At 39.1% G+C, this 21,825-nt stretch overlaps 1 long non-coding RNA gene across 1 annotated transcript; it reads right to left on the bottom strand.

Annotated features, from left to right (window-relative positions):
* Positions 1 to 10,417: 10,417 nt before the first annotated feature.
* On the bottom strand, positions 10,418 to 11,601 carry LOC111948250 (uncharacterized). The gene is made up of 3 exons (XR_002874205.2): positions 11,544 to 11,601; positions 10,754 to 10,807; positions 10,418 to 10,538 (listed from the first exon to the last, which is right to left on the bottom strand). It is a non-coding gene; the product is annotated as an uncharacterized LOC111948250 (long non-coding RNA).
* Positions 11,602 to 21,825: the final 10,224 nt, after the last annotated feature.

Raw genomic sequence — 21,825 nt, 5'->3', positions numbered from 1 at the left:
TTCATATATCCCACCTATTCTATAGGTGTCCCTAAACAAGCCATCAAATCTATTAATCAAGTCAATTTTAACTTCATATGGAAAAGGAAAACACACTATGTTAAACAAGGTCTTCTTTCTCTTTCGGCTTTTCCCATCAGGGGTCGCCACAGCGAATCATCCTTTTCCACCTCACTCTATCATGAACATCTTCTACCCTAACGTTAGCCAACTTCATGTCCTCTGTTAAGACATCCATATATCTCCTCTTTGGCCGTCCTCTTGCCCTCCGGCCAGGCAGCTCCATCTCCAACATCCTTCTACCAATATATCCACTATCCCTCCTCTGAACATGTCCAAACCATCTCAGTCTGGCTTCTCTGACTTTGTCGCTAACACAGGCAACATGAGCCGTCCCTCTGATGTACTCGTTCCTTATCCTGTCTAACCTGGTCACTCCTAAGGAGAACCTCAACATCTTCATCTCCGCTACCTCCATCTCAGCCTCTTGTCTCTGTCTCACTGCTACCGTCTCTAACCCATAGAGCAGAGCTGGTCTCACCACTGTCTTGTACACCTTTCCTTTGAGTCTTGCTGGCACTCTTCTGTCACACAACACTCCTGACACTTTCCTCCAACCGCTCCAACCTGCCTGCACTCGCCTCTTCACCTCTTTTCCACAATCCCCATCACACTGAACTGTTGACCCCAAGTACTTAAACTCCTGCACCTTCTTCACCTCAGTCCCCTGTAACCTAACGCTTCTACCTTGATCCCTGTCGTTCAGACACATGTATTCTGTCTTACTACGACTGACCTTCATACCTCTTCTTTCCAGAGCAAACCTCCACCTCTCTAGCTGTTCCTCCACCTGCTCTCTACTCTCACTGCAAATTACAATGTCATCCGCAAACATCATTGTCCAGGGAGATTCCTGTCTTACCTCGTCTGTCAGCCTGTCCATCAGCATAGCAAACAAAAAAGGACTCAAAGCTGATCCTTGGTGTAGTCCCACCTCCACCTTGAACTCCTCTGTCTGACCTACAGCACATCTCACCACCGTCATACTTCTCTCATACATGTCCTGAACTACTCTGACATACTTCTCTGCCACTCCAGACGACCTCATACAGTACCACAGCTCCTCCCTCGGCACCCTGTCATACGCCTTCTCTAAATCTACGAACACACAATGCAGCTCCTTCTGACCATCTCTGTACTTTTCCATCAACATTCTCAAAGCAAAAATGGCATCAGTGGTGCTCTTACGGGGCATGAAACCATACTGCTGCTCACAAATCTCCACCTTCTTCCTAAGCCTGGCTTCCACTACTCTTTCCCACAGCTTCATTGTGTGGCTCATCAACTTTATTCCTCTATAGTTGCTGCAGTTCTGCATGTCACCCTTGTTCTTAAAGATCGGGACCAGAACGCTTCTCCTCCATTCCTCAGGCATCTTCTCACTCTCTAAAATCCTATTGAACAACCTTGTTAGAAATTCCACTGCTGTCTCTCCTAAGCACTTCCATACCTCCACAGGTACGTCATCAGGACCAACGGCCTTTCCGCTCTTCATCCTTTTCAGAGCCTTCCTAACCTCATCCTTTCCAATCTCTGCTACTTCCTGCTCCACAACAACCACATCTTCCTCCCTTCTTTCCCTGTCATTTTCCTCGTTCATCAGCTCCTCAAAATACTCCTTCCATCTTTTCTGTACACTCTCTTGGGTTGTTAGCACCTTTCCATCTCTGTCCTTAATCGCCCTTATCTGTTGCACGTCCTTCCCATCTCTGTCTCTCTGTCTGGCTAGCCTGTACAAGTCCTTCTCTCCTTCCTTTGTGTCTAACCTGTCATAAAGCTCATCGTAAGCTTTCTGTTTGGCCTTTGCCACCTCTCTCTTCACTCTACGCTGCGCTTCCTTGTACTCCTGTCTACCTTCCTCAGTCCTTTCTACATCCCACTTCCTTTTAGCCAACCTCTTCCTCTGGACGCATTCCTGTACTTCCTCATTCCACCACCAAGTCTCTTTACCGTCTTTCCTCTTTCCAGATGACACACCTAGCACCTTCCTACCTGTTTCCCTGATAATCTCTGCTGTAGTTTCCCAGTCATCTGGAAGTTCATCCTGACCACCCAGGACCTGCCTCAACTTCTGCCTAAATTCCTCACAAGTTTCTTCATTCTGTAGCTTCCACCACTTGGTCTTCTTTTCTGTTTTCCCTATCTTCTTCTTCCTGACCTCCAGAGTCATCTTACACACCACCATGCGGTGCTGTCTGGCAACACTCTCTCTTACCACCACTTTGCAGTCATTAACCTCTCTCAAATGACCTCGTCTACATAGGATGTAGTCCACCTGAGTACTCCTACCTCCACTTCTGTATGTCACTCTATGTTCCTCTCTCTTCTGGAAGTAAGTGTTGACTACAGCCATTTCCATCCTCTTCGCAAAGTCCACCACCATCTGTCCCTCCAGATTCCTTTCCTTCACACCAAACCTGCCCATCACCTCCTCATCACCTCTGTTGCCCTCACCAACATGCCCATTAAAGTCTGCTCCAATAACAACTCTCTCTCCTCTGGGAAAACTCTCTATGATCTCATCCAACTCACTCCAGAATCTCTCCTTCACTTCTAACTCACAGCCAACCTGTGGCGCATACCCACTGACTACATTCACCATCACCCCTTCAATTTCTAACTTTAGGCTCATCATCCTGTCTGAGACTCTTTTCACCTCTAGAACACTGTTTACAAACTCCCCCTTCAGAATCACTCCTACCCCGTTTCTCTTCCTATCAACACCATGATAGAACAGTTTGTATCCTCCTCCAATACTACGTGCCTTGCTGCCCTTCCACCTTGTCTCCTGCACACACAGTACATCTACCTTCCTTCTCTCCATCATGTCTGCCAGCTCTCTGCCTTTCCCTGTCATTGTGCCAACGTTAAGAGTCCCTATTCTCAAACCTATGTTCCTGCCTTTTCCCTTCTCTCTCTGGCAACGGACCCTTCTGCCTCCCCTCTTTCTTCGACCAACAGTAGTCAAATTTCCACCGACACCCTGTAGGTTAACAGCATCGGTGGCGGTCGTTGTTAACCCGGGCCTCGACCGATCCGGTATGTCTAAACTATTGTGGATGATTCCCATGGTTATTTGGCAATTTTTACGCCGGATGCCCTTCCTGACGCAACCCTCTCTATTTATCCGGGCTTGGGACCGGCACAGAAGTTACTGGCTTGCAACCCCTGTGGCTAGATTATGTTAAACAAGGTACGCTGACTAAAAAAAATACGAAGATGGAGGCCTACAAGCCATAGACTTTAACAGCCTTAATGGCACCTTAAAAATAAACTGGTTAAACTAATTTATTAAAAATCAAAATAGTATTTGGTTCATTGTTCCTAATAAAATATTTTCCAGCCTAGGAGGGATCCAATTTTTACTCAGTTGTGATTTTGACATTAAGAAACTCTCATCTTTTCATCAGCAAGTTCTCATGTATTGGAAACTATTTTCTAAACACAATTACAGTCTACACAACACTCCTCTGTGGAACTGCAGATACATCACTATCAGAAACAAATCCATCTTTGTTCCAACATGGTTTGAAAATGGAATTTGGTCATTAATGCATCTTCTTAATGACGATGCCACTCTCATGTCTTTTGACGATTTCACAGCTAAATATGGTTCACTAACGAATAGAAAAGAATTTGAAAAAATTATTGAGGCCATTAATCAAAATGTTGTGAGCTCAGTTTCTGATCTCTTTCATAATGACATTTACAGACATCCTACTATCCCCAAGCTTCTGATTAATGGACTCAATATAGCAACTGCCAAACTCCCAAACCATGAAATCAGAGAATATTTGAATGAAACGTCCTTTCCCTACATCTCAAATCCAAATTATATAACCCAATATTTTAATATTTCAGAAAAGAAACAAATACGAACTAAATATTTTAAACTCCCCATTCCTCCTAAAGCCAAGGAAGTCCACTTTAAAACCTTTTCAGGTATTTACCCTTCCAAGGAATTATTAAGAAAACGGTTTGGAATTCCTGAAAATTGTTGTTCTTTTTGTCATGTGGAGATTGAAACAACTGTGCATCTTTTCTTTGAATGTTTTTATTCTGATTTCTTTTGGAATAGTTTACATTATTGGCTTTTCCCCAAGATTCCACTTTTAGCAGAATTTTCTATTAAGGACATCATTTTTGGGTTTATTTTAGAAAACAGAAACACAGAACTTATTCTGAATGTTGTAATTATTTTGGGTAAATTCTATATACATAAATGTCGTTTCCTTAAAATCAAACCATATTTTTCTACGTTTCACAGAGAACTCTGCTCTTTTTTTTCCATCTGTAAACTTCATGGAAAACAAACTTGCTATGGAACTTCAAAGTATCATATGTAAATTGCAGCTTTTTGATAGCCCCCTAAGCTAAGAATCATTGAAATGTCTATGTAAACCCCCTTTTTTATTTTTTTTTTATTTTTATTTTTTTTTATTTTTTTATTTTTATTTTAATGTCTTGTATTTAATTTTCTTTCTGTATTATTGATTAAAATTGTACTTTATTTTATCTTGCATTTGTTGTTTGTACATGTCCAGTACTTTTTTTTTTTCCATGTTTCAATACTTTGCATAATTGTATACAATTGTCTCAAACTGTTCACCTCAATTGTCTTTTTCAATAATAATAAAAAAAAAAAAAAAAAATAAAAAAATAAATATAAAAGATTAGGGGAGGAAATTGAGCGACAAGATGATTAAATTACAAATTTAACAAATTTAATTTTAATTTTTTTATTTTTATTTTAATGTCTTGTATTTAATTTTCTTTCTGTATTATTGATTAAAATTGTACTTTATTTTATCTTGCATTTGTTGTTTGTACATGTCCAGTACTTTTTTCCATGTTTCAATACTTTGCATAATTGTATACAATTGTCTCAAACTGTTCACCTCAATTGTCTTTTTCAATAATAATAAAAAATAAATAAAAATAAATATAAAAGATTAGGGGAGGAAATTGAGCGACAAGATGATTAAATTACAAATTTAACAAGACAGACAGACAAAACGTTTTTGGAAGAAAAAAAAAAACTTTAAAAAATCAGGTTGACTGTCCTTTTTTGGTTACTCGGATCTCTCATTGACACATCTGATTTCTGTGATTCAAACACTTTATGTGTTTCATTACTTTGTTTTGGTGTTTGTTTTTCGGTATTTGGGAAAATTCTACTGAAAATCTGCTCAGACGTGAAAGCAGGTGACCATGTGATCCCTTGAACTGGATCCTTCTAGCACCGTTTGAAAGGTGAGCCACCCGGGAGTGGTTCCTAAATCAAGCGGACTTCTGCTTCCAGCATTCCGCCTCTTTGCTTTGCGTTAACGGGTCCTGTGTGGGTACCACAGGTCTTTTTTTTTTTAAACTTTATTGAAGATGTACATGATACAAAATCAAGTCAGTTTTTAAGTACACAGATAAAAAAAAGAGTGGCAAAATGTGCCAGGGGAACATAAAGAATAAAGGAGAAAAAAAGATTATAACAAGAGCAGTCAAAGCAGTAAGTTGCTATTCTGTACATTTAAAAAATTCCAGGGTGTTAAAGGTTCTTATAGCTTTGGGGTTGGAAGAATATTTTATTGTTCTGATATATTGGCTTAACTCAATCATAAAAAGTTTGAATAAGGCTTTTTTTTCTTCAGAAAATTTGCATTTATGAATAAGGAATTTGGCTAGTATTAATAAAAGGTTAATTAAATAGTATTCCCTTATTAGTGAATTATTAACTTTATAAAAACCAAATAATATATCATTGTATACCAAATCAATTTTTTAAAAATTTTATAAATTTTACATCAAACAAAAGAGGTAAAGTCTTTCCAAAAAGTTGCTGTTTGGGGGCATTTCCAGAATAGATGTATAATTGTTTCAGTGTCTAATTTACAGAAGGAGCAGTTTTTATCAATGACTATGTGGAGTGAGGATTTGGCTGCAGCATCTGTGAAGAAGTTTAAAGCAAACATCCCAGGGTTTATTTGAAATAAAATATTTGGAGGATAAAGTCCAAACTTTCTTCCATTTAATATCTGGGACAAATTTTCTCCAATAGTGGGTCACGTAGGGAACAACTGCAATATCTTTCTGAAACAGTGATCTTATTTTTTTATTTCTTGTAGACGTTCTCGTAGTAAAGCAGGTCTCGCCAATATCGGTTTCAAATAAAGAGACTGAACGTGAGGGTAAAGTACGGTGGCCCAGAAGGGTCACAACACAACACATTAACTTAACACACAACACATTAACTTTACACACAACACATTAACTTTACACACAACACATTAACTTAACACACAACACATTAACTCACAACACATTAACTCACAACACATTAACTCACAACACAACACATTAACTCACAACACAACACAATAACTCACAACACAACACAATAACTCACAACACAATAACTCACAACACAACACATTAACTCATGGCCCAGAAGGGTCACAACACAACACATTAACTTATCTCACAACACTTTAACTCACAACGGAAGTAAATCAGCAATGGAAGTGCTTTTATTCTGAAATTTCCACTAACAGAAAGTAACGTTACAGTGAGCTGTGGAAGGAGCATGTTTTTTCTACAAGAGAAGCTAGCAGCAGTGTTGCCAGATTCGGCGGTTTTGGTTCTAAATTTGCGGGTAAAAATGGCTTTGGCCGGTTTTGCATAATTTGGGCGATTTTAGGGTCAGTTCGGCCGGTTCTTTCCCTCATGAATATATAATAGCGGACTTCGTTAGACCGTGTGGCTGTTGAACTTCTATGTACTGAAGCTCAGTGAACGCACCAGGCAGAGACGCTTAACGGGCTCTGTCATCTAACCTGTTGTTGGGGGGATGCAACGCCCCGCCTCTCAGAAATTGTGTTCTTTAAAGCCTGACACTGCGGCTGCGTGTAGGAGGAGATACCAGCTAAAGTTATGGTCTGATCGCTACATGGATCGGTGTCTGTGTTTATCAATCCTTTTATTATTAGGCTGAACTATCTTTTATTTTGAAAAATCATTGGATCGGGTGCTAAATCAGTCCAGTAGGGGGAAAACTCAATGAAAGCTGTGTATTCTTCTTTCTCCTGATTTAATAAAAGGAGGACAGTATTGAATATTTCTTCAGCGGACCGGCCTTCTTTCATTCATTTTCTTAACCCGCTCCATCCCCGCTATATGCGGCTCTTTCTTCCGTGTGCTAGGCCGGAGCGCGCCGACTATCGTGTTAACCTATGATGACCGTATTTTGCGCTCTCTGTGTAGGATACACTGGAGGAGCGGGGGGAAACAACTCTCAGCTGCAGAGGATGTGAACAGGTAGAGAGGAAAAGCAGGTAGAGAGGCGGGGGAGGGGCTTTGGCTTCAAACTGTCAGAGAGATGGAAACACGGGCGACAGATTGAAACGCAGCTTTCACTGCAGGAGTTGAAGCAGAGACTTTCTCTGGGATGATCTTATGATCTCAAACATGGAAACATAGACTGAAAAAAATATAACAGTGGTTTAAATTAAAAAAATTGAAGTAATCTGTCACACCTAATATATTTGCATTGTATCAATGTAAATGAATAATTTAGCCTAACCTATTTTTTTTTATTTCGGTTAAACTGATTCTGTGAGGTGAAGAAAAGCATTTATTTTTAATTTCTCTAAATCAAAATAAATAAGTTCTGTTTTTTACTCAATGGAAATGTTCTACTTTATCTAACCTGAAAAATACGACTTGATTTAATCCATTTTTAATCTTTGAGCAATTTACTTTTTAAAGTTGTCTCAGATAAAAATGTCAGGTTCACAATCTAATTAACTGAATTAAGCTTTAGAATTATATATTGATGTACACAGACTCAGAACACATTTCTTCATGTAAACAATATTTATTGTTCCATGAACATATCCACATCCAAATTTACAAACATGACATCTTTAAGATGTATAAACATCAAAACTGTTTCCCAATACCAATACACTTAAGTGAGGGAAAAAAACATTAATTGACACTAACTTAAAGCTGGCTGTTCAGTCTGAAAACTTTTGGCGACACTTTTTCCCACCAAGCTCAATGAGGACTTTTTGAATGACTTCAAGAGTGTACTGCAGATTTTTGGGAAATTTTAGGTTGAGTGAGTATGTCAGTTCCAAGAACATGAGAAAGGCGGTTGAAATATAGGGCACTTCATTCAGAACCTGTTTTCCATCCATCACTATCTTGATGTCTGTTGGTGGACAGAGAAGATCCTCTCTCACAGTGAAAAAGATCGCCATGGTTTCAATCTGCGGAGCATCACTGTCCAGACCGTTCTGCAGACATAAAAAAAATTAACATATGACAACTGGCGCGTTGCTCTAAAAGGTATAACTTTGTTTTAGTTAAATAAATAAGCCTCAATGTGTATGCTCACTTTGCTTTATCAATGTTTCGGGATTAGATACATATGCCTGTGACCCCATAACATATTTTTGACTGTTAACGTTAAGCAAAAGTTGTATTCAAAGCAAAGAAAATTTAAAACAGAAATGTCAAATGCAAACTAAATGTTGTATTCATTTTTTTTGGCAAAGTTGTGCACAAAGTCTTAGTATTTGTGCACAACTTTATCTTTATGAATATGTTTCTTGTTGGCAGTGATCTTAACCCATACAGTGCCATGTTCCATTTCCTACATCATAAAAGAGTGTCATAGTTGAGAGGTGGATAACCTTACCTGGTGTTCTTTAATGAGGTGCTCAAAAGATTCACCCTAGTAGATCAGAGATTTTAGGATGGCTTCTCCTCTGATGGTAATGTCAACAATCTGAAAAGAAAGCTTGTCATTAGTTAAAAGTTCACTTAACCACACAACTACCGTAAATTCCGGACTACAAAGCGCACCCGATTACAAGCCGCACCCACCCATTTTCACGTGTTTAATTAGTTTTATACATACACAAGCCGCGTCAGAGTACAAGCCGCGCATGTGTTAGGCGATATTGTCATCCTGACAGATCACGGCCAGCATCCCAGAGTGAGTGTAGTTCATTAGCACATTGTGGGTGGTGCCAGCTTTGCCTCTGGGTCACGTATTTGAGTGTATCGACATCTGTCAAACAGCATGCACCTCTATTCTGTTCACAAGTTCCTCAGTTATGGTGTTTTTATTTCATTTTTTTTAACTTATTGACAATCTAGGTATCATACATAAAATTACAAACAGTAACCATATAATCAACATTACATCCCTCAGTTATGATGAGAAAATTTACATCCGCGATTCTACATTTCCCATGAGTCTTAGGGGCTAAAGGCGGGGCCAATGCCCGGCTCGCCATTCTGTTGTACGTGTTTAAGAATGAGCAAGTATCAGCAGTGCATGGAGGGGTGAACGGGTACAGCTCTCCTTCCGCTTGTGTCGCGGCAGCGTTATGGGAGTAACAGGGCTGGTTAAAAAACACACCGGTAAAATACAGCAGCGGCGACTGAAAAGCGCGCGCCTCAGCGTGATACGCGCGCCTCAGTGCGGCGCGTGCGTTAGAATTCAGAAGCCTCTGCGCTCCGCTCCCGCCCCGCGCGCTCCTTGTCTCCCCTTCCTATCTACTCCGACACCTCTGGCCAGGGCAGCTTCAAGGAGGAGCACTTCGTCCCCGTTGCGCCGGTGGATGGAGCAAATCGTTTCTGTGCAAAGCAATCGGACTTAATACTGTACGTTTAGTGTATGAGGGGCGGATGCGTTGTTACGTGTGGGAGCCTTCAGACTGCCATCGGCCCCGCAGCTCAATCAGCAGGAGAAGCTGTCTCCAGCTCACACGGAGGCTGTGAGTTTTTCAAAGCAAAATTCCGCTTTTACGGTTTCCTTAGAAACCGTAAATGGAGTGTAAATTCACTCCATGCGCTGTTCTCTCCGTCACGCAGCAAACCGGCTTTTCCAAACCCGTTGGTGACGGTGGACTTTTTTACGCTGCTTTTAACGATTGCTTTTAACTTGAAAGCTTCATCATATTGTAGCGGCGATCTGGTGCACGTTGGGTCTAATGGCACCAAAGGATTCTGGGATGCGGCCGGGCATGCGTGTTTCATTTTGTTGAACCATGACTGAAGTGTCTAAGACCTGAAGTCAAGTCCATGCTGTTTGGCCGCTTAGAGGTGTGTTGAATATAAATGCCTTGTGCTTGGTGTTAGATAAAGAATTCAAACTATTCACTGAGTTCGAAAGTACGTACATGGCGGCCGCTAATTAAATCCATAAATTAGCCGCGTCACTGAATAAGCCGCAGGGCTGTAAGCGCAGGAAAAAAGTAGCGGCTTGTAGTCCGGAAATTACGGTACTCTATGGACCACTCATGTCATACAGACCCTTCATCCAGAACTTCTAAGATGTTGGTGGTCTGCTCTTTCACACGCCCTCCATTGCTCCTGATGACCTCTAGAAGTTTGGTGGAGTGTTTGTCCAACAGTGCAAAAAACTTTGCCTCCAAAGTAATTGTTGTAACTCTCAAGAAGTCTGCATTTATCTGAAAATGAAATCAGAGAACATGGATGATGATGGTCCAGTTTGTAATGTTTTAGGAGTTCAGATCGTCTTGAATAAGTATGGGAACAGTCTTTACATTTCCACGTCGATGAGTAACTGCGGAAAACAAACAGGTGTTTAGGGTGTAGGGAGAGCAATGTTATGATTGGGCCTTCATCACAATTGCATAGGTTGTACAAAAAAAAAAAAACTTACCAAAAGTTAGTCAAAGGCTTCCAGACAGGATGCAGAGCAGAAACCGAAGAGTGTCTTTATGAAAAAATAAATAAAAATAGTCATTACAGATGATTACAGACAGTGAAAATCTCAATGATCATACACGATAATGACAGCCACACAGCTTGGAGTCATTCTCTCTAATTATTTTTATTTTTTGAATGTTGACAACAGGGAAAAACTGGGAAGTGTCACAGGCTCCTGCAGCCGCTTTTGACATTAAAAATGTGTCTGTGTTGAGTGTTAAGGATCATGCTGCCGTATCCCATAAACTCTTTTTTTTGTTGAATCATTATAAAAAATTTAATAGGTTTATTATTATTAACCTCCGACGACATACTCTGTCAAGTGACGTAATATTCACGCATGCGTGAACGGTCGGTTCGGGGAGAGCAGTTGTCCCTGTTAAATTCAATAAAATATCCGGTGTAACATAACGTAACACGGCGCATAGGTGTTTTCCTGTAGTAAATAACATTCGACAGCAAATACACCACAAACAGCGTTTGATAGCAGTGTTGCATCGATTTGTACTCCCTATTAAAGTAAATTCACCAGTCGCAAAAAATATACGGCATGAGAGCCTCACTGTTAGTGCTAAATGTTAGCTTAACTGCACTAGCTTAACTGCACAGCAGCTAAAGTTGAATTTGCAGCAGAAAGTGTAAAAGCTTAAAATTCTTGGGGAAAACTCAAACCAATGCAAGCTTCGAAAACTGCCGACTGTATTTAAATTAGTGCTTTTGTCTTATTAGAGGTAAGAACTTACCTTTAAGCTGCTGCTGTCGGTCTCCGGGCGGCGGTTAGTTCCTCTTTTCCAAACAAACTTACTGCTGCTGGGGGTAGTGGACCGACTAACGTCGTCTGAAAATTGTGTCCAGGCAGTGAAGGAAATCCTCGTTTAAATGTACAAGGAGAAAACGACTGAACTAATTAATATACAATGATTTTTGTTGATGTTGTTTTTCCTTACTTGTCGAGTTGTCGCTCTGAGAAGCAGTTCAGATTATGGCAGAAATACGGCCCGCCAAATTTGCATTTCATTTAGTGCGCATGCGCACATCAAACTCAACCTAATAATTGTGCTTTCACAAAACGAATAAATTTTACTTTGGTACCCTGTTATCATTCATATTAAAGTAAAGTAAAAAAAAACAAAGACACATTGCATAACTTGTAAAAATTGAGTTCAAGAGAGTAAATTAAAATTTTTATATTAATGCAATGAGTAGAAACGCATCAAACTGATGACAGCAATGGTTTACTTTTTTCAGTATGATTACCAAGTAGAACTCTCCAAAATACTAAACCCCATCTCTCCACATTCTTGGTGTCTAGTGTTGCGGAGTGGGTGTGTGTGTGTGTGTGTGTGTGTGTTGGGGACCGCACGCGCCTGTGTGAGAGGAGGGAGCGGAAGAAAGGAGAGTAGAGGAGCGCGTGTGCAGGACAGAGAGGGGTGTGACAGCGGAGGGAGAAGTGTGCGTTCATATTGTGTGTGTTTAGAGGAAGGAGAAACTTAATAAAGAGAAAGTTTCTGGCAACACTGCTGCTAGCTTCTCCTTTAGAAAAATCATGCTCCCTCCACAGCTCACTGTGACGTTACTTTCTGTTAGGTAGTTAGCCGCTCAAATTTCAGAATAAAAGCACTTCCATTGCTGCTTTACTTCCGTTGTGAGTTAAAGTGTTGTGAGATAAGTTAATGTGTTGTGTTGTGACCCTTCTGGGCCATGAGTTAATGTGTTGTGTTGTGAGTTAATGTGTTGTGAGTTATTGTGTTATGTTGTGAGTTAATGTGTTCTGTTGTGAGTTAATGTGTTGTGCGTTAAGTTAATGTGTTGTGTGTTAAGTTAATGTGTTGTGTGTAAAGTTAATGTGTTGTGTGTAGAGTTAATGTGTTGTGTTGTGACCCTTTTGGGCCACTGTAGTAAAGGGTGTACAAGACCTTTAAATAACATTATAATACCTTCAGGAATATCATCCATGACTATTGCTAATTCTTTGGGGGTAACTGGAATATTATAAGTGGTTAAAAAATGATTGTATGACATTAAACACCCTCCTGAGTTAAATAGTTGATTTACATAGAGTATATGATTTTGAAACCAGTAGGGGAAGAATAAAGATTTATTTTTGTATACAATATAAGGGTTATTCCAGATATGAAATTTGTGAGGAGAAAATGAATGTTTATAGATTTGGGACCAGGACAAAAGCATTTGTTTGTGAAAATTTGCTAATTTAATGGGCAACTTTTATAATAATAATAATAATAATAATGGATTGGATTTATCTGCGCTTTTCAAGACACCCAAAGCGCTTACATTGTGTCCATTATTCATTCACTCCTCATTCATACTTGGTGATGGTAAGCTACGGTTGTAGCCACAGCTGCCCTGGGGCAGACTGAAAGAGGCGTGGCTGCCATTTCGCGCCTACGGCCCCTCTGACCATCACCGGGATCATTCATACACATTCACACACCAGTGGAGCCACACTGGAGGCAAGGAGGGTGAAGTGTCTTGCCCAAGGACACAACGACATTTTGGCTGGTGGGAGCGGGGATCGAACCGCCAACCCTTCGATCATTGGACGACCCGCTCAACCACCTGAGCCACTGTCGCCTTTTGAATGTTATAGTTAGATTGGAGAAGAAAAGGGAGTCTACCGAGTTTAAAAAATAAATAGTTTTGAATAAAATTCCATAAGGAATCTGGGTTGCTAAGAAATTTCTTTGTCCAATTGATCCTAAAGGTGTAATTTGAGGTGGTGAAATCTAAGACATTAAGACCTCCTGAGTCTATTGTGTTCAAAAGCACTTTATCTTTAATTTAGTGAGTTTTATTTTTCCAAATAAATTTGTAGAGCATTTTATCAACAATGTCAACACATGTGGATGTGTTGACATTGAGAGCAAGTGCTGGATATGTCAATCTGGAGATTCCTTCAGGTTTGGACAGTAAAGTTCTTCCTCTTAAAGTGATGTCCCTCTGAAGCCAGCGGTTAAATCTCTTTTTGGTCTTGATGATGGGATTAAATTTAAATTGCATCTATCCTCTGTGTTGTTAGAAATCCTAATTCCAAGATTTGTGATTTTACAGGTATACCATGTAAAACTGAGTGAGCGCATTCTGAAATAGGTAAAAGTTCACATTTATTTATATTAAGTCTAAGGCCAGAGGCTTCCAAAAATTTTTGAATAAGGTTGATTACAATGGGAATCTGATCTGAAATTTTTAGGAAAAGAGTGGTATCGTCAGCAACTTGACTTATAAGAATTTGTTTATCAGCGACTGATATGCCGTTTATGTTATTTTCCTGGATGAAAGCTGCAAGCAGTTCTGCTGCTAGCAGGAATAAATAAGGGCTCACTGGACAGCCTTGGCGTACCCCCCTACCCACCTGAAATCTTGGAGACGTACCATATTTAAGTTTTATTGTACTGTTAGAATTATTGTAGAGAGTTTTAATAGCTTTTATAAAAAATGGCCCAAACCCACATTTTTCCAAAGATCGATAAATGAATTCATATTCTAAGCAATAAAGGCTTTATAAAAGTCCAAAAAAAGAATAAAAGTATTCTCATTTATAATTTCGGAATAATCTAACAAATCCATAACTAATCTGATGTTATTAGTAATGTGCCTATTAGACATGAATCCTGATTGGGATTCCTCTATAATAGATGTAAAGGTTTGTTTAATTCGTTTGGCTAAAATCAAAGCTAATATTTCAAAGACTTTGTTAAGTAACAAGATAGGTCTCCAGTTATCAATTTGAAGTTTATTCTTTTTTTCCACAACTTTTTATTTAAAGAATTAGTCATGACAACACAGCAACTTCAATAATACCAGTTACATTTTCCTTATAAAAAGACAAAAAGCAAAAAGGAAATAAAATAATTAAAAACTAAACTGTATTGTTTGACATTTCACTTAAAACAAGTATCTGCACTCAAACAAATAATAATAATAATTACATAAAACAAAACTTAACAATGAACATTGCTTCTCTTACATGATACCATCACAGCTCTCCTTATCAAAAGTCTTTAAGCTGAGGTTGCAAAATTCCGTGCAGTTGAGAAAAAAAATCTGTTGAATCATCTGTTAGGTCTAATTTTTGAATATGATTAATAAAGGGTCCCCAAATTTCCTCAAATAGATGTTGTTTGCTTTTATGGATATACATTATTCTTTCCAAAGGAAGGCAATACAACATTTGTTTTAGCCACTGATTTATGCTAGGTCTGCTCATGTTTTTCCAAGCCTGTGCAATACACCTTTTAGCCGTTAAGAAACTGATATCAATAAATGTACTCTCTGTATTACTAAAATTATGTTTCACTGGATATAAAGTCAAAAGAAATAGGGTAGGGCTCAATGTAAGTTGTTTAGAGATTATTTTTTCTATTGCAGTTTTAACTTCTTCCAAAAAGATTTGTATTTGGTGACATTCCCACATGCAATGCTTCAATGTGCCTTTAAATCCACATTTTGCACAAACATCTGGTATGTTCTTATTATATTCATTTAGTTGCACTGGTGTCGTATATAAACGCATTAACCATTTAAATTGCAGTATTCTCAGTCGACTGTTAATAGACATAGGAGGAATCTTACAACATGCCCTTGTCCAATCATTTTCATTAATATTGAGTGATAAGTCATCGTTCCATGATTTTAATTTAGCATTTGAATTCTATGATGTATTAGATTTCAATAAGTTGTAGAGGTCCGAAATTATGCCTTTTCTTAATTTGTTTTTTATCATCTGGGTTTCCAGCTGTGAAAGAGGAATTTTGTTAAGACTCTTTTGGTTTGCATTCACAAAGCTTCTTAACTGAAGATATTTAAAGTAGTGTTTTTTATCCAGGTCGTACATAGATTTTAGCTCCTCAAAGGACATAAAGGTATCGGACTGTGAGGGGTACAAATCTCTAATTGTTCTAAGTCCTTTGGATGCCCACGTTTTAAACGTTGTGTCCATTCTTCCTGGTAAAAAAAACTGGTTACCCCAGATTGGGCTAAATTTTGATAAAGAATTTACTTCTTTTAAATAATTTTTGACCTCATACCAGACCTTTATCATGTTTCAAGAAAGGATTTTTGATTTGTCTGTGTAACTTTCTTATTTTATCAGAGTATAAGAATGACGGTAAAGGTATTTTTAAATTGTGGGATTCCATTTCTACCCAATGTGGATTATTCTCATTAGAGAAGTAAAACATAATGGAGCGCAGATGTGTAGCCCAGAAGTAATGCTTAAAATTAGGGCATTTTAGCCCCCCTCCATCAAATGGTAAGTATAGTAAAGTAAGTCGGAGTTTAGGTTTTCTGTTGTTCCATATAAAGGCTACTGTGATTTTCTTTAACCAAGCAAATAATTCTAGAGGGGGTGCCAGAGGGATATTTTGGAACAAGTATAGCAGTTTTGGCAATACGTTCATTTTTAGGATATTTATTCTTCCCATTATAGTTATGGGCAGCTTCATCCATCTGTCTATTGAATCTTTGATTTTTTCTTTTAAGTAATCATAGTTACGTTGGACAACTTGATCCAGCTTTGGTACAATTACCACTCCTAAGTATTCAAAATGTTCAACTACTTTAAAGTGAGATGTTTTGGAAGTGGGGTTTTGCCTTTCCATAGAATTTAACATTAAAATTGAGGATTTTGCATTATTCACTTTATATCCTGAAATACTTCCAAATATTTGAATCACTTCCAGCACTGCTGGGATTGATGTAGTAAGGTTACTTAAATATAAAATGACATCGTCTGCAAACAAAGACATTTTGTGTTCAGTGGGTCCTATTGTGATTCCAGTTATCTGTGTATGTGCACGAATCGCTGCTGCAAATGGTTCTATTGCTAAAGTAAAAAGCAAAGGAGAGAGAGGACATCCTTGACGACATCCTCTCTTAATTTTAATTGGCTTAGAGAAATTTCTATTTGTTAAAACTTCCGCTGTCGGGTCTTTATACAAAATCTTGATCCATTTTATAAAGTTGGATCTTCTTCCACTTTCGGCTTCTCCCATCAGGGGTCGCCACAGCGAACAAGTCACATGGTAAATTTGGCAATGTTTTACGCTGGATGCCCTTCCTGACGCAACCTTCTCTAACCGGGCTTGGAACCGGCGGAGGTGGAGAAGGGAACAGGGAGCAGCCTGGAGTCGAACCCGGGTTTCACGGACGGAAGGCGCCGCAAACCAGCACGAGCTAAACTGGCTCCACGAGCTAAACTGGCTCATTTTATAAAGTTGGATCCGCATCCAAATCTTTTCAAGTTACTGAAAAGATAGGGCCACTCAACCCTATCGAATGCTTTTTCTGCATTTATGACAGGAGAGCAGTGTCTCTGTTTTCTTTCTTATGATGAATGATATTTAAAACTCTTCTCACATTATGAGATCCTAGACTTCCAGCAACAAAGCCATTCTGATCTCTATTTATTATATGTGGCAGAACATTTTGAAGCCGCTTTGCTAACAATTTGCAAATAATTTTAAAATCAGAATTCAGTAAACTAATAGGCCTCATATTCTCGCATTTGTTATGTGGTTTACCTGGTTTTGGAAGTAATGTGATTAGGGCTTGATTCATGGAGAGTGGAAGACATTCTTTTTCAAATGCTTCAGTAAACATTTCCAGTAGGGGTGTTAGCAATTTATCCTTAAATGTTTTATATATTTCAATCAGAATACCATCTGGACCTGGACTTTTTCCTGATGTCATATTTTCAATAGTTTGTGCGACTTCTATTTTATTAAACTTTAACTTTAAATTGATCTTATTCTCATTTGAGATAACTGGAATATTCAGCCTATTTAGGAAACTATTAATGTCAGTAGGATTACAGTTCCCTTGAGCGTCATAAAGTTTCTGGTAATACTCTCTAAAGGCGTCGTTGATATCTTTTGGATTGACTAAGTTTTGTTCATTTTTTGTGATACATGTGATAGAGGTTTTAGTTTCCAGTTGTTTTATTTGCCATGCCAATAATTTTCCAGCCTTGTCACCTTGTTCATAAAATGTTTGTTTTAACCTTAAAAGGCTTGATGCAGCCCTGTTACTGGACTGTTTGTCATATTCTGCTCTTAGGAGTAATAACTCTTTTTATGCTTCCAGATCCCCATTTTCATAGATTTTTTGCTGTGTGTCTTTTATTTTGTTCTCTAGTTGTGCAAGATTTTGTTTGTCTTTCTTATTTTTATAGCTTGTGTAACTGATTATTTTTCCTCTAAGAAATGCCTTAAAGGCATCCAATCTAATGCAGGCTGAAGTTTGATCTGTGTTGAAGTAGAAAAAGTCATCTATTTGTTTTCCTATGTATTTAACAAACTCTCCGTCCTGCAGCCATTTGTGTTGGAATCGCCATCTAGGAGGGTCGCTGGATATTTTTTCATCCCTGTATACTAGGCAACATGGAGCATGGTCCGAAATTACAAAATATATATACAATGTTATATGTACAGTTTTGGATTTTGGACATCAATTCAGAAGAAATTAGGAAATAATCGAAACGTGAGTAGGTTTGAAATGTTGCAGAATAGCATGAATAGGCCTTGGTTTGCTGATTTAATTCCCTCCAAATATCTTGCAGTTTTAGTTCTTTCATTGATCTCAGAATACTCAGTCTACAGTTGTTATGAGTTTGGTCGGTTCCTGTGGATCTATCCTGGCTTGGATTTAAGGTACAGTTAAAGTCCCCAGCTATTATAAATTGCCCGGGCAGCACTGAAAGTGTAAGGAACAGGTCTTCGTAAAACTTAAAATCATCAGAATTAGGACCGTAAATATTAACCAAATTTAATTTTTCCAATAATGATCCTTGTATTATTAAATATCTACCCCTCTTGTCTTTAATAACATTACTAACATGGAATGGTACAGATTCATGAATAAGGGTCATCACTCCTCTTGCTCTGGAAGAAAATGCTGAAGCAAATACACTCCCTCGCCACCTTCTTCTAATTCTTTTTTCGTCTTCCTCTAGAAGATGGGTCTCCTGAAGAAAGACTATTTTGGAACCCATATCTTTTATCTTATTTATTACTTTTTTGACTTTTTTGAAACGTTGCAATCCCCTGCAATTCCATGCTACAAAGTTTAGATCTACTCCTTGTATTGATTTGGACAGATCAAAGTATTTATTTGTTTTTAGAGTGAATTATCTCTTGAAAAAACAAAAAGATCTGTATTTCTTTTCAGCTGCTGTGAAACTTTCACATAATACAATGAACATTTTTTAAAGAGAAGCCTAACTAACCTGGATATAAGAGAACATATCCAGCACACCAAACTTGAACACCCGTTACCCCGTTTACCCAACTGAATGGGTTTCCCTCCCCCCACATTGTGTCTCCCGCCATGGCACGTGCCTGATCCTCTCTCTGGGAGGAGCAGTCTGCCCATGTCACTCAAATTGAACATTAACGCCACTGCTGGTCGTGCCTTGACCAAAAATAATTTTACTACGCTGCTAATTTTCACATAATGTATACAGTTGTAGAAATTGTTTCAAAAAATATTATTAATTAAGAAAAAGAAAAATAAGGGAAGAAGAAAAAAAGTCACTCAGATGTTTCCATATTGGAATGCCCATTTTCCCGTCGTGTTTACCTGTTTGTCACAACTGTTGAGAGAATAGTGAGTCAGATCAGAATCTTTCAGAGTTCTTCTGGATCTTCTTTACAAACTCTCGAGCCTCTGTCTGTGTTTTAAAGGCGTGCGTCTTCCCCTCGTAGGTCACCAGTAACTTTGCTGGGTGAATCACTCCGTGCTTTATCCCCAATCTGCATAGATCCTCTCGAACCGAGTCGAACTGTTTCTGAAGCTGGTGCACTCCCGCCGCGAGGTCCGGGTAGAGTTGGATCCGCTGCTCCTTGTAGCGAAGATCCTTTTTGGCCCCAACCTCAGAGACAACAGCCATCTTATCCTGATAGTTAATGAAGCTCATGATGAAAATGCGAGGTGGAGCGTTGCCGTCTCTCCGCCGTCCGATTCGGTGCGCTCTTTCTATATTCAGTGGAGTCTGAAGCATTTCGGTGCCGAGCGCCTCTGGAAGCCACTTTTCCAAGAACAGGCACGGGTCCCGTCCTTCAGCTCCTTCTGGAAAGTTGACAAGTCTTAAATTGTTCCGCCTTGATCTTGATTCCAAATCTAAGACTTTGTCCTCCAGAACTTTTCCTTTTGCTTCCAGTGCGCTCACCTTGGCCTGCAAAACGCTGATGTCGTCCTCCGTGTTGGAAATGCGCACCTCCGTTTGTGTCACTCGTTCAGCGCAATCATTCAGTTCCCTTTTTATGTCTTCGACTGCCAATAAAAGTTTGTCAAACCTTGTAGAAAAGTCTGTCTTCATGGAGGTTACAACAGACAATATTTTATCCAACGTGCTGCTTTCCTCCTAGCGTGTCTCCGCCATTTGGGCAGTGGGAGCGTTAGCCTTCTGCGCTTCCCTCAAAGACGAAACTCCGTTAACTTGGGTTGTTTAGATTTTTCAGTTGTTTCTTTTCCAGTTTTAGCTTTTTTAGGCATTATTCATTCATTCCACTTGTAGTTAAGTTTTGGATAGCAGCAAATAAAGTTCTCCTTTCAAAAAAGTATAGCACGAGCTGCAGAGCGGCAGAAACCACGACTCTTCACATGGTCGCCATAACCGGAACTCTGAAGTTTATTCTCATTAGGTTTGGGTATTAGCGATACCTATATTACCTTGTGTCAGAGTAGGAGGTAGTTTTCCCAGATTAATACTTTCAGTGAGCATCCCAAGGATAAAAGGACTAAGTTCCGTTGAAAGGTTTTTGTAAAATTCACTTGAGGATCCATCGTTACCAGGAGATTTGTTCTTTTTTAGAATCAATATAGCATCTTGCACTTCCTCTAGGGTTATACTGTCATCACAGAGTTTTTTATGTCAGATATTCTTATCTTATACATATAGGACTGATTCTCCTGGCCGGGCACATACTGGCATGGGACTGCGTTTCAATATTCTGCAGCTAAAATCTGGAACAGCCTCCCTGAAGTCGTAAGACAGGCCTTTTCTGTGTTCATGTTCAAATCTAGACTTAAAACATTTCTGTTTAGCCGTGTATATGACTGAAAGGTCCTATCTGCACTTTTCTTTCCTTTCCTTCCTTTATTTTTAAATCAATTTTCAAATTTTTTCTTTTCTTTTAAAGTAAATTTTACGTTGATTATTTCTATGATGTATTGTGATTTTAATGCATTTTTTCTGTTTTGTGAAGCACCTTGAATTACTTTGTGTATGAATTGTGCTATACAAATAAACTTGCCCTGCCTTGCCTTGACTGTGTCAGTTGCAGATGTGCTAACCCGGCTAGTTGGGACGAAGACTGTTACACCGTGGTGGTTGGAACCCAGGATTGTGAGAATGAGTCTTCATCCAGTGTGTTCATGTGTTTTGCTGTTTGTGTTGTGGTGTTCTGCAGCTATGTGAGGGTAGTGGGGACACTTAACCCTCTTAAGTGGGGGCAGTGTAGAGACCTGGGGGTTAGCCCCGCCTTCAGCCCCTAAGGCTCATGGGTAGTGGGGAGTTTTGGGGTGAAAACCTTGAGTGAGAGGGCTGGAAGCATGACTGACGTCCATGTTGTTTCGGCTGTTTGTGTGTGCAAGAACAAACAGGCTTGATGCTGAAAAAGCAAGCTTTGGTTCTCCCCCGTTTATTTCTTCTTGAGACTGTCTGTGCTCGTGCTGTGTACGGGGCACGGACAGCTCTCCAATTAAGCTGATTTTTGAGCTTGGCTTGGCTCTTGCTTCCCCACAAAAGTTACGTCCCAGTTGGGTCATTACAATATCAATTTTATTAGCAAATAAATAAACAACCACCAAAAAGAACTAAAAGAGGGTGAAAAAGGCTTCAGGGTGAACCAAGGCCAAAATAACAAACAAAACTCCACCTAACTGAAAACCTTGTTTTCTTACCTGTACAAAGGAAATGGGAAAACAAAGACAAACACTAACCTCCCTGACCTAACCAAAACAGGAGTAAACAAGTACTAAGGAAAATGGCAGTTCACCCCTACA

This window comes from Oryzias latipes, chromosome 11, assembly GCF_053564925.1.
Source record: "Oryzias latipes strain Hd-rR chromosome 11, Olatipes_Hd-rR_3.1".
NCBI classification, from domain to species: Eukaryota; Metazoa; Chordata; class Actinopteri; order Beloniformes; family Adrianichthyidae; genus Oryzias; species Oryzias latipes.
The sequence above is the reverse complement of the archived record's forward strand: the minus strand, read 5'-3'. Positions and strand labels throughout refer to the sequence as shown.